The sequence below is a fragment of the Mustela nigripes genome, chromosome 13, assembly GCF_022355385.1.
Source record: "Mustela nigripes isolate SB6536 chromosome 13, MUSNIG.SB6536, whole genome shotgun sequence".
Taxonomy (NCBI): Eukaryota; Metazoa; Chordata; class Mammalia; order Carnivora; family Mustelidae; genus Mustela; species Mustela nigripes.
Window position 1 is genome coordinate 37,270,806 of NC_081569.1, and position 12,605 is coordinate 37,283,410.

General features: G+C 38.8%; 1 protein-coding gene and 1 pseudogene across 6 annotated transcripts in view; one reads left to right on the forward strand and one right to left on the reverse strand.

Annotated features, from left to right (window-relative positions):
- The window catches only part of TCF12 (transcription factor 12), a 389,941-nt gene that overhangs the window by 102,627 nt on the left and 274,709 nt on the right, over positions 1–12,605 (forward strand). The window lies entirely within an intron of this gene.
- LOC132029143 (L-lactate dehydrogenase A chain-like) lies at positions 4,945–6,194 on the reverse strand (annotated as a pseudogene).

Below are 12,605 nucleotides of genomic sequence, written 5' to 3' on the forward strand. Positions count from 1 at the left end.
AGGGCAAAGGTCAGATATATTTTACTGTTCAGTATAATGGAGATAATGTCTCTCTAGACAAAGGTCGGCCATGCTTACTGTGCACTACAAAAGATTGGGCTACCTACGCAAAGGTTTTCTCTCCCGTAAACTCACTGTGCACACATCCATTTGGACTCATTTATTTGCTGCCTTGGGATGTGGGGTAAGGGGGACTGATGGAAAGGCACTGATGCTCATGCTTCTTGCTATGATATGACTAATAGAGTAGTTGATCTCTGACTCAGGAGTCTCATGTGTTCTGCCTTCATCTACAAAACTGAAGGGTTTACCTTGTTATCTTAGGAGCAAGGCCTAATCTCAGACCCTTCACAGTTCTTGACACTGAGATAAGGAGTGCTGTCTCTGGAGTGTCCATTTGGGGGCCCCATATCTCTATTTTAAAAATGACCCATTTGAATAGTAATAAAAATGTCAAATGCATATAACTTTCAGCCTTGTACTGCCATTCAAAGGTATATTAACCTGTAGTAAGGACGTAAACTACTACCCTCACTCTTGGGACCAAATCTGGCTCACTGCCTTTTTTTTTTTAAATAAAGTTTTATTGTAATATAGTCCTGCACATCTATATTTATATTGTCTATCTATGACTACTTTTGCACTACAAGGCAAAGTTGGGTAGTTGAAGGAGAGACTTTATAGATCACGAAGTCAAAAATGATTACTTGTCCTCTTAAGAAAAACTTCTAGAGCCCTGCTCTAGCACTCTACCCCAACATTATTTCCTTTAAATATGCTTGCAGAAGTGTGTCAAGATAGATGTACAGAGATGCTCAAAGCAGGATTGTTGATAATAGTAAAAAAAATAAATAAAACTGGAAACAACTTCAGGAATCGTGAGGTCTAGATTTATTGCTTGAAGATTGTACTTGTTTTCAGATTTTCACATCATCCCTTGGACTGAACTCTGCCCAGTGAGTCTGAGACACCACATTATGTTCTTGAACTTAAATATACATGAAACACTATTTCCTTCTTCATCCAGTATAAGGGGTTGTCAGTAAATACTATCTGGGAGAGTAAGCAAGGGTCACCAGATTAATTTGGCAAGCCTCTAAACTCCAGGGAGTATAAGAATTACCTAGTAAGAGGCCAGGGGTATTGCTGTTAAGTTTTGCATTTTAGTCCAAAGATATTTGAAAGCCAGTCAAAACATAGTCATTGGAAAACAAAGTAAAACACAACAAAACCCAGACAAAACAGAAGAGACTGTATTACAATAGCAACAACAAAGGTAATGCTTTTGATATTGAAGAGCCGCACTTAACTACTAAATCTTTCAGTTAAGGAGGACCTTCTCTGTGCTCAAGTATGAGAATAGAAGTCTTAAGAGGTGGAAGGCCTATGCTGATTTGTAGGAGAGAAGTAAATTTACTTTATAGTTGACCATTGAACAACATGGATTTGAACTGTATAGGAGGTCCACTTTTGAGGATTTTTTTTCCTTTTTTTTTTTTTTTTAAAGATTTTATTTATTTATTTGACAGACAGAGATCACAAGTAGGCAGAGAGGCAGGCAGAGAGAGAGAGAGGGAAGCAGGCTCCCTGCTGAGCAGAGAGCCCGATGCGGGACTCGATCCCAGGACCCTGAGATCATGACCTGAGCTGAAGGCAGCGGCTTAACCCACTGAGCCACCCAGGCGCCCCTTTTTTTTTTTTTTTTAAAGATTTTATTTATTTATTTGACAGAGGACAAGTAGATGGAGAGGCAGGCTGAGAGAGAGAGAGAGAGAGAGAGAGGGAAGCAGGCTCCCTGCTGAGCAGAGAGCCCAATGTGGAGCTCCATCCCAGGACCCCGGGATCATGACCTGAGCCGAAGGCAGCGGTTTAACCCACTGAGCCACCCAGGTGCCCGAGGATTTTTTTTCAATAAATATGTTACAATACTGTAAATGTATTTTCTTTTCTTTATGATTTTCTTAACATTTTTCCTTACAGCTTATGTTATTGTAAGAATACAATATATAAATACATAAAACATATGAAATATCTGTCAATCCACTATTCATGTTATTGGTAAGACTTCCAGTAAACAGACTATTAGTTGTTAAGTGTCAGGGGAGTCAAAAGTTATATGCAAAGTTTTGACTGCTCTAGGTGTCTTCTGTCCCTTCACTATTCAAGGATCTCAAGGGTCAACTGTATTTTAATGAGCCTTGAATAAGGAAATCAAGACCAAACTGTTTGGAATTTTGGTAACCTGCTAAGAAGGGGAGGAGTTAGCCTGGTAGCAACTTGTATTTTAGAAATCCATCTAAGAGAAAGAAGGCCAAGTTCTAATATTGTGGTTGCCAGCATTGACTTAATACAAGTTTTTAGTGGGCAGTATTAAAGATGTTTCAGATGTATTTTGTTCACTGCCTTTACTTATAAATGTAGTGACCATGTGTTTTGTACAACTAATCCGTGTCATTTAATTCCTTTCATTAGACCTTTGTATTCACAAAGTCTTAAAAATTTGTAACAGTTCAATCACATTTCATTATACTTATGACATGTGTATGGAAGGGAAAAGGGTAAATGAGATAGAGATTGTCCTAGAAAATCTAGGACATGTATTCTCTTTATGTAGCCAAGCGTTACATACATATTGTGGTCAGGAGATAAGTGGCGAACCTGTGGATAATTGGGGTAGGAGCAGAGGCAAATATATTGAATGCATCTTGAAGTCCTCTTCCAGAGAATTCTTTGTGTTGTAAACTTTGTGTTTATATTTTTTCAGGTGTGAATTTGGGGAAGTGTAATACCTTACATGGCAAAGTTTCACACATATTGGTAGGGAAGTCTTTTTTAATTTTAATTTTAATTTTTTAAAAATATTTTATTTAGGGGCGCCTGGGTGGCTCAGTGGGTTAAAGCCTCTGCCTTCCGCTCAGGTCATGATCCCGGGGTCCTGGGATGGAGCCCCACATTGGGCTCTCTGCTCAGCGGGGAGCCTGCTTCCTCCTCTCTCTCTGCCTGCCTCTCTGTCTACTTGTGATCTCTCTCTGTCAAATAAATAAATAAAATCTTAAAAAAAAATTTTATTTATTTGACGGAGACACAGCAAAAGAGAGAACACAAGCAGGGGGAGTGGGAGAGAGAAAAGCAGACTCCCTGCCTACTAGGGAGCCTGATGCGGTGACCCTGGGATCTGAGCCGAGGCAGGCAGAGGCTTAATGACTGGGCCACCCAGGCTCCCTGGGAAGTCTTTTTAAAAGGTGTTTTTTTTGTTTTTTTTTTTTTTTCCTTTTGAAAAAAATGTAAAAGTAGTGAGGGAGAAATCTTATTATTTAACTTGCTGCATAATTTCCATAGATTATATTTTGCCTCAAACATTAAGTTTGAGATTCAAGGAATCTTAAGTAGACAAGCAACATAGAGAACCATTATGACCTGACCAAAACTAAATGGCTGGCTAGCTGAATAAGATCACTTGGGAAATGTGCTCAATTAAGTAAATAGATTAAGTGGTTTATTTTTCTATATGGGCAGTTAGGAAAGCATGTTATTTCAGGTGGCAGACATGGAAGAATCTTGAGACTGTGTGTAGGTGGAACAATGCTAAGCTCTCTTCTAGTTAATCAAGGAAGACTTCATGGAAGAGGGATGAGTAAGTGTGGATAAGAAACAGAGGGTGGGTATGGCTGTCCTTGTGAAGAGCTTCAGAATCAACAGGAGCAATCTGTCAGTTTTGAAATTAAGGATAATCATTACGTTTTGTATTATATGAGGTGGGTGGGGGAGGTAAGACACATAGTACCTTTCATTTTTTTTAGACTTCATGTATGTTATGCTAATTTCACATACACTTCTTTCACCATGTATTCTCTTTAATTAATCTCTTTCTCTTAAGTAGATTATCTTTTCTGCTGCTTTTGTGTCCCATGTAGAACAAAATTATAGACTCATGCTAACAAAATTTCAGTTTTTTTGAAAGAAAACTCAAGATTTCAAATACAGAAAGCTTAGCATTTTGTTGGCTTTTGGGCAGAATGTGAGTACATAGAGCACTTGGGACTAAGAGCTGAGGCAGAACCTTTAAAGTGTTTCTAGATTTGAGGGCCATACTGAGGCTAGAGTGTCATAGTGAAAATAGAAGACAGGGGTAAGGTCCTGAGTATAGTAGATGACAGGAGTGGAGGAACAGGAAACTGGCATTAACAATGGCTTAGTGTATAGGTTAGGTTAGGATTCTCAGCCACCATGAAGAGTCAGTTTGGGAATGCTGTTCACAATAAGATCTATGCCTCAGAATCTGTAGCAGAAAAACATGTTTATATAGGATAGGAACCAGGTTATAAGTCTTGTTCTTTGCAAATAAGTGACGTTTTTGGTCTTTATATATTACTATTGCATTGACTAAAACCTAGCAGATATGAACTTAACATTTAAGTGTACCGTATTTATTTTTCAGGGTTGGCCTATAATGGTAAATACTATAATTCTGAGTAGTTATAATCCATCCATCTTCCCTTCCTTTCTTCCTTATCTTAGATTCTGGTGATTATATTTCCTTAGATGGATCCTATCTTGTCAGACCATGGAGTTAGTAGAAGGAAATAGTAATATACTGATTTTACGAGATTTCTGAATTGAAAGGAGAACAGGTTGCTGTTTCCCGGCCAACAGATGAGAATGGAATAATCTGCAGAGTGCTAGGTGGTTTTTCTTGTTTTTTTTTTTAATTATATATTTTTAATAAACATATAATGTATTATTAGCCCCAGGGGTACAGGTCTGTAAATCGTCAGGTTTATACACTTCACAGCACTCACCATAGCACATACCCTCCCCAATGTCATAACCCCACCACCTGGTTTTTCTTGTCTTTTAGGATACTGAGGCTTTTCCTTTCTCTCGATGGAAAAGATGGACTAGGCATGTTGGGTGTTGAGTGAAGGAACCAGAAGTCATAGAACACACAGGAAATACGCATCTGGTTTGAAGAGCACCTGCTGCATATGCAGTATTGGCAGTGGTGCCTCTGAGATGAACCCATTTAGGGCTACAAAGGCAGGTATCATCCAGCATTAGGGTATAGCTGCAGGGTTTGCTGAACCATTCCTATTTAGAACTTTAGGAAACTGATGTTTTTTCCTTAGGCCATTTTGATATTATTTAAGTAACAGATCAGATAATAAGGACAATGTACACAACCTCCAACTAAAACCCTGTCGTAGTCTAGACAGTGAAGTGGTTCATTAGAAAACTTTAAAACTGCAGCTCCTTTTGGATCCTCCAGAGTGGGGGATCTTCAAACGGGCCTCTTCCTCAGGAGTCAGAGTCACCTTCACAACATCTGAAATTCCATTCTGTCCCAAGATGCAAGGAACACTAAGGAAGACATCATCTTTTATGCCATAGAGACCCTTAATCATGGCGGAAATTGGATGCACCTGCCTAAGATTCTTCATTATACTTTCTGCCAAATCTGCCACAGACAGTCCAATGGCCCAGGAAGTGAAGCCTTTCAGTTTGATCACCTCATAAGCACTGTTAACCACCTGTTTGTGAACCTCTTTCCACTGTTCCTTATCTGCATCAGTGCCTAAGTCAGGGTGCAGATTCTTCAGAGAGACACCAGCAATGTTTACTCCACTCCATACAGGCACACTGGAGTCTCCATGCTCCCTGAGGATCCACCCGTGACAGCTTAATGGGTGAACTCCCAGCCTTTCTCCCATTAGGTAACAGAACCGGGCTGAATCCAGATTGCAACCACTTCCAATAACACGGTTTTTGGGAAAGCCACTTATCTTCCAAGCCACATAGGTCAAGATATTCACTGGATTGGAAACAACAAGCAACTTGCAGTTTGGCTGTATTTGACGACATTAGGAATGATGAACTTAAAGATGTTCATGTTACGCTGGACCAAATTAAGGCGGCTTTCCCCCTCTTGCTGACATGCCCCAGCTGTGATAATAACCAGCTTGGAGTTTGCAGTCACGTTATAGTCTTTGCCAGAGACAATTTTTGGTGTTCTAAGGAAAAGGCTTCCATGCTGGAGATCCATCATCTCTCCATTGAATTTGTCTTCCATGCCATCAACAAGAGCAAGTTCATCTGCCAAGTCCTTCATTAAGATACTGACGGCACGGGATGCCTGCGTGGCTCAGTTGGTTAAGCAGCTGCCTTCGGCTCAGGTCATAATCCCAGTGTCCTGGGATCGAGTCCCACATCGGGCTCCTTGCTCAGTAGGGAGCCTGCTTCTTCCTCTGCCTCTGCTTGCCATTCTGTCTGCCTGTGCCTGCTCTCTCCCTCTCTCTCTCTGATAAATAAATAAAATCTTAAGAAGGAAAAAAAAAAAAAAGATACTGATGGCACAAGCCATGCCAACAACACCAACCCCAACAACTGTAATCTTATTTTGGGGACATGTTCTTCCTTAAGAAGATTCTGAATCAAGCTGATCTTTGAGAATTGCCATTTTGGACTTAGAACCAAAAGGAATTGGGAGTGCACGTCGGGAGGGCGGGCATCAGCAGTACATGAGACTGGATCCGGACTTGGCTGCAGCGGCTCCGACACTATTGGGGAAGTTTTAAAATTTGTTTTTGTCTCCTATACTGAAACTTTAGCCAGGATTATGGGAAGTAATCCCCAACAACATTGCCAGTTTTTACCTCAAGTAGATTATTCAGATAAGATTTACTTGTGTCATAAAGATTCTGCTTTTTGGATATGGAGCTTGGTTTTATTAAGTGTTGGCCTCATGTATTTATTGAGCACTTGGTTTGTGCCAAATACTTCTCTAGACAATTTATACCTAGAATTTCATTTAATCCTCATGGGAAACTTAAAAGAAGGATAGTGGTATCCCCATTTTAAAGGTGAGGATATTGAAGTTCTTCTTCCAGTCAGATTAATCAGTTCTCTCCATTCCCCCTGGAAAATACATTGACTGATAATGATGGACCCATTGGTCATTTATGCCTAATCAGTTATACTCTAGCGTGTTTCTGTGCTTCTGCTCTAATATATGAGTTGTAGCCTTACCAAGAGTTAATTCTATTTGTTCCCAGACCTGTTAATAATTATTCATTTAAAATTAAATCTATGAGGGGCACCTGGGTGCCTGGGGAACCTGCTTCCTCCTCTCTCTGCCTGCCTCCCTGCCTACTTGTGCTCTCTGTCAAAAAAAAAAAAAAAAAAAAAAAATCCTTACAATTAAATCTATGAATTCCTAACAAAGATTGCTTTATGAAAGCTGAATTGAAAGTTTGGAAAGACATAATGATAAGGAGCTAAAGCACTTGCTATTGAATTAGACGTAATGAGACTGTTTATAATAGATTGTAGGAAAAACAAATGTGGAAGATTCTGAATTTATTTCTTTGCAAATGCATTAGTTTTTGTTATATTTTAAAGAAGAAGGGTGAGGGGTGCCTGGGTGGCTCAGTCAGTTAAGCGTCTGCCTGTGGCCCAGGTCATGATCTCAGGGTCCTGGGATGGAGGCCCATGTTGGGTTCCCTGCTCAGCAGGGAGTCTGTTTCTCCCTCTGTGCTGCACCTCCCCACACTCATGCTGTCTCTCGACTTTTCTTTCTCTCAAATAAATAGACAAAAATCTTTTTTTAAAAAAGGAAGTAAGCTGAACACTGAATTACAAGTGTGACTTATGCAAGAAGGGCGATGTAGAACACTAATCAGAGGACCCATATTCAGAAAAGGAGTCCTGGGGGTACCTGGGTGGCTTAGTGGGTTAAAGCCTCTGCCTTCAGCTCAGGTCATGATCCCAGGGTACTGGGATCGAGCTCTGAGTAGGGCTCTCTGCTCAGCAGGGAGCCTGCTTCCTCCTCTCTCTCTGCCTGCCTCTCTGCCTACTTGTGATCTGTCTGTCAAATAATTAAATAAAATCTTAAGAAAGGGGGGGGCGTCCTGGTCCTGAGTTCGGAACCAAATGAAAATTAAGACATAAGAGAGTTCCATATGAAGTTTAAAACATCAGTATTATTAATGGTACAATGATGAGAGTTCATAGCTTTAGAGCTGCTGCTGCCAAATGGGCTTGCCGATGCAACAAAAAAAATACTCAGAATTTCTGAGTATTATTCCATTGATTGATAATGATTATTCCATTCCAAAATCTGATCGGAAGAATAGTGTCAATCACTAGTGTTGGCAGCTCCTTATGATATTAGCTCCACATATTCAAGAAATGAATATTCAAGAAATGTGCACAGTAGGGACGCCTGAGTGGCTCAGTGGATTAAACATCTACCTTTGGCTCAGATCATGATCTCAGATCTGATCTCAGGGTCCTGGGATCGAGCCCCGCATCGGGGTCTCTGCTTAACAGGGAGCCGGTTTCCCTTTCTCTCTGCCTGCCTCTCTGCCTACTTATGATTTCTCTCTCTTCCTCTCTCTCTCTCTCTCTCTGTCAAATAAATAAATAAATCTTAAAGAAAAATCAGAAAAAGAAAAATGTGCACATTAGTGAGGAGGTTTATTATTCTTCTTTGGGTGAAGGCAGGTAAGGGAGTTCTTCCAGATAGAAGTCTGAGGCACCAGGTAAAGGTGATTCCTACATCAAAATACTGGATATGTTTTATGTTTAAAAATATTTAACTTCGGCTCAGGTCATGAACCCAGGGTCCTGGGATCGAGCCCTGCATCGGGCTGTCTGCTCCGCGGAGAGCCTGCTCCTCCTCTCTCTCTCTCTCTCTCTGCCTGCCTCTCTGCCTACTTGTGATCTCTGTCTGTCAAATTTAAAAAAAAATAAAATCTTAAAAAAAAATTTAAGGTAATGCTTGGCTCATTAATTGTATCTTCACCTTAATCTACTTTTGAAATTATTCTGTATGATATAGCTAAGAAGGAACAGAATCTATGTCAAGCTTAGTGTTGTCTGATCATTAAGGCTTTGCATCTTTCACCAAACCACACTTGTTGGTATTTTGGGGCACTCTCCTGCTTCTTCCTAAGCTCTTCATCTGTGTACCAGTTTCCTGAATGTTCCTTTGGTACTTTCAGTATAATAGAGCCTGTTTTGTTTCCTTCAGGAGAATAATTCTCATATGGAAATAGGTGTATTAAACAACAGAATAGAGCTATAGCTTACAGTAAGAGAAGAGAAAGAGAAAATTATGACGTAGGAGCCTCAAATATGTGACATAACATCTGGTCCCCAGATCCAGACAAATTGTGTTGAAAAGAATGTGTGGGGGGTGCCTGGGTGGCTCAGTGGGTTAAGCCGCTGCTTTCGGCTCAGGTCATGATCTTAGGGTCCTGGGATCGAGTCCCACATCGAGCTCTCTGCTCGGCAGGGAGCCTGCTTCTCTCTCTCTCTCTCTCTCTGTCTCTCTCTCTGCCTACCTGTGATCTCTCTCTGTCAAATAAATAAATAAAATCTTTGAGAAAAAAAAAAGAATGTGTGGATATTTCCTCATAGAGTGTTTTTGTTTGCAAAAGTAATACATACACATTGCCTTTTAAAAAAAGTTATCATTGTAAAAGATATGTGTCAGCAACGTGAAGGAGCAAGAAATAAGTAAATGAAACCTCTTTTCTTTATGAATATAAAAGATAAATGAAACTCTAAACTGCATTAATAGAAATGTTGTATCAGAAAATGGTTCCACTGTCTTCTTAGATGGGATGATGGATTCATTTTCCTACTTTATCTGAGCGTCATTCATCAATTATAATGTAGAAAAGGGCATGTTTAAGGATTTGAGCTACTGAAAATAGTGACATAGGAGTAATAGTCCATAAACGGGAAGAAAAGACTAAAGGCAAATGGGACTAATAATCTCTAGGTTTTTTAATACTGTCATGGAAAAGAGGATACAGACTTCACTGGTGTTGCTTTAGAAAAGTGGGAGGCACTTTTTTGTAAAGGACCAGTTAAATATTTTGGGTTTTGTTTGCAACAATTTAATTCTGCCATTGTAACATGAAAGGAGCCATACAGTAATGTGGAAAACAAATGGGCATGACTGTATTCCAACAAAACTTTATTTGTAAAAATAGACAGTAGGTTGGATTTATCCACAGGCCAACTCCTGCTGCAAAAGAGCACAATTTTCATCTCTCAGAATTTTTGAAGATAATTTTCTAAGATATTTCAGTAGGGAGAAAGACTTTGCCTAAGAGGTCTGGGCACACCTGCACTGATTCATTAAAACCATCAGCTTCACATGCTGTTGGTAGGACTCTTGAACTAAATAGAAGGGAAGACTAAAGGACTCCTAAGACTTCTGCCAGTGTTCCCTGCCATTGTTTCTATGTTCTGACTGACAAAATTTCTTTGATTTAATTGTTTGAATATTTATACCTTGATTGGTAAAGATTCAAGCCAGAAAATAGATCTGTAGTATACTTTGCTTTATATGAGTTTGCTAAATTTTATTTTATTGAATTTAATTCAGTACAGTAGTTGATTTTATATATGTATTTTACTGCATGTAATAAAATACAGTATATATTTGTATATTCAGTTATTTATACTATATATACATGTGTGTGTATTTATCTATAGTAAAATACGTAATTTTAAATTTTTAAATTGAGTATAGTTGGCTGATTAATTTCAGGTATACAGCATAGTGATTTGACAACTACATACACATTATGAAACGCTTACCACAATAAATATAGTTAACACCTGTCACCCTGCATGATTACCGTGATATTTTTGACTGTATTCCATATGTTGTACTTCTTATCCCTGTGACTTGTTTATTTTTTTTTTAAGAATTTATTTATTTATTTGACAGGCAGAGATCACAAGTGGGCAGAGAGGCAGGCAGAGAGAGAGGAGGAAGCAGGCTCTTCACAGAGCAGAGAGCCTGATGTGGGGCTCAGTCTCAGGACCCTGAGATTGTGACCTGAGCCAAAGGCAGAGGCTTAACCTACTGAGCCACCCAGGCACCCCAACTTGTTTATTTTGTAACTGGAAGTTTGTACCATTTACTTATGTACGTATTGACTGATTTTTTTCAATATAGTTAGCATGCAGTATTATATTGGTTTCAGGTGTACAATATATGATTCAGTAATTCTGTACATTACTCAGTGTTCATCATAATAAGTTTAGGAAATTTGTACCTCTTAATCCCCTTCACTATTTCACCTATCCCATCACCCCCTTCCCCTCTGGCAGCTACGAGTTCTCTACATTTATTTTCCTGCATTTTTTGTTGTTGTTGTTCGTTCATTTTTGTTTTTGTTTTTAGATCCACTTGTAAGTGAAATCATATAATTCCTTTCTCTAATTTATTTTGTTGTTGTTGTTGTTAAAGATATTATTTATTTATTTGACAGAGAGAGAAACAGTAAAGGGGAACACAAGCAAGGGGAAGGGGAGAGGGAGAAGAAGGCTTCCTGCTGAGCATTGAGCAGGGCTCGATCCTAGGACCTTGAGATCATGACCAGAGCCGAAGGCAGACGCTTAACAACTGAGCCACCCAGGTGCCCGTGTCCAACTTATTTCACTTAGCTTGATACCCTTTAGGTCCATCCATGTTGTTGTGAATGGTAAGATTTCATTAGTTTTCATGGCTGAATAATACTCCATTGTCTGTATATATCACATCTTCTTTGTCCATCGTCTGTTGATGGACACTTACATTGCTTCCATATCTTGGCTTGTAAATAATAATGCAGTTGTTTCTAATTGGTGTTTTTGTTCTCTTTGGGTAAATATCCAGAAGTGGAATTACTGGGTTATATATTTCTATTTTTAGTCTTTTAGGGGACCTTTGTACTGTTTTCCAGAGTGTTTCCTCCAATTTACTTTCCCATCAACTATGCACAATTGTTTCCTTTATTCCACATCATTGTCAATACTTGTTACTTCCTGTCTTTTTGATTCTAACCATTCTGACAGGTGTGAGGTGATATCTCATTGTGGTTTTGATTTGCATTTCCCTGATAATGAGTGATGTTGAGCATCCTTTCATGTGTCTGTTGGCCTTCTGTCTTTGGAAAAATGTCTGTTTAGTTCTTCTTCCCATTTTTAGTTGAATATGTATATATTCTGATTAATATATATATATTTTGTCGAGTTATGTAAGTTCTTTATATATTTTCCATATTAGCCCCTTATTGAATATATCATTTGCAAATATTTTCTCCATTTCAGCAGCTTGCTTTTCATTTTTTTGATAATCTTCACTGTGCTGAAGCTTTTTGTAGTTTCATGTAGTACCAGTTATTTATTTTTGCTTTTTTTCCTCTTTACCTGGGGAGACATATCCAGAAAAATATTGCCAGGACTGATGTCCTAGATTTTACTGCCTGTGGTTTTTTGGTACTGTTTTTTTTTTTTTTTTAAAGCAGTTTTATGGTTTTAGGTCTTATATTTAGGTCTTTAATCACTTGTGAGTTTATTTTTGTATGTGTTGTAAGAAAGTGGTCCAGTTTCATTCTTTTGCATGGAGCTATCCAGTTTTCCCAACACCATTTATTAAAAAGTCCATTGTATTTTCTTGCCTCCTTTGTTGGAGGTTAATTGACCATATAAGTGTGGGTTTATTTCTATAAAGTCTATTCTGTTCTTTCTAGCTAAATCTGTTTTTGTGCCAGTACCATACTATTTTGATTGCTATAGCTTTGTAGTAGAGTTTGAAATCTGAC